This window comes from Octodon degus, unplaced genomic scaffold (genome assembly GCF_000260255.1).
Source record: "Octodon degus isolate 3935 unplaced genomic scaffold, OctDeg1.0 scaffold00015, whole genome shotgun sequence".
NCBI classification, from domain to species: Eukaryota; Metazoa; Chordata; class Mammalia; order Rodentia; family Octodontidae; genus Octodon; species Octodon degus.
The window spans coordinates 12,437,513-12,438,514 of record NW_004524591.1 but is presented as its reverse complement, the minus strand read 5'-3'; positions in this window follow the sequence as shown (position 1 = coordinate 12,438,514).

Below are 1,002 nucleotides of genomic sequence, written 5' to 3'. Positions count from 1 at the left end.
TGTGCACCTGTAATCCCAGCACTTGGGACGCTGTAAACCGGAGAATCACTAGGAGTCCAATCTAGTAGCGAGACCTTGAACACCCTATCCTAAATTCATTAAAAAAAACAACAACCCAGAAACAATGAACAAAATGGCAACACTGTGCCCTATCTATCAATATTTACTTTCAATGAATTAAATTCTTTTATCAACAAAATGAAGTGACTAAATGGATTTTTAAAAAAGATACAGATATACACTGCCTACAAGAGATTTAGTATGGTTTTGAAGACACACAGGCTAGAAAATAAAGGGATAGAAAAGATGTCTGCAAATGGTAACCAGAAGAAAGCATTGATGGCCTGCTTGTATCAGATGAACTAGGGTTCAAGTCAAAAACGGTCATAAGAAGGGGTTGGGGATCTAGCTCAGTGACACAGCACCTGCCTGGTGAGTGCAAGGTCATGAGTTCAAGTCCTACAGTAACACCCCCTGCAAAAATAACAAACCTGTCACGAGAGAGAAAGAAGGCTATTACTGAATGAAAAGGGGTCAATTCATCAAGAAGATACAGAAATAGTAAATATCTACCTAATATCAGAGCATCCGAATATACAAAGCAAATGTTAACAGGAGCAGAACTGCATAGCAGTATGATAACAGCAAAATTCAGTGCTCCTCTTGATAGTGGATGGATAACCAAGCCAGAAAGCCAATGAGGAAACAGTGGATGTGGAGAAGGTAGGTGAAATGGCCTAATAGGCCAAGACAGAACATTTCATCTGGCACCAGCAGAATACATATTCTCTTTCATCACACGTACAATATTCTCCAGGTAAATATGTGACAAATATTAACAATTTCAGAACACTGAAATTATTATCAGATTTATTTTCTATCCATGATGATACAACACTAGAAATAAGTAATAATAGGACGACAGAAAAACTCACAGATGTCTGGAAATTAAAGTACAAATCCTGAACAATTAATGGAGTAAGTGAAAAAGCCCAAAAGAAA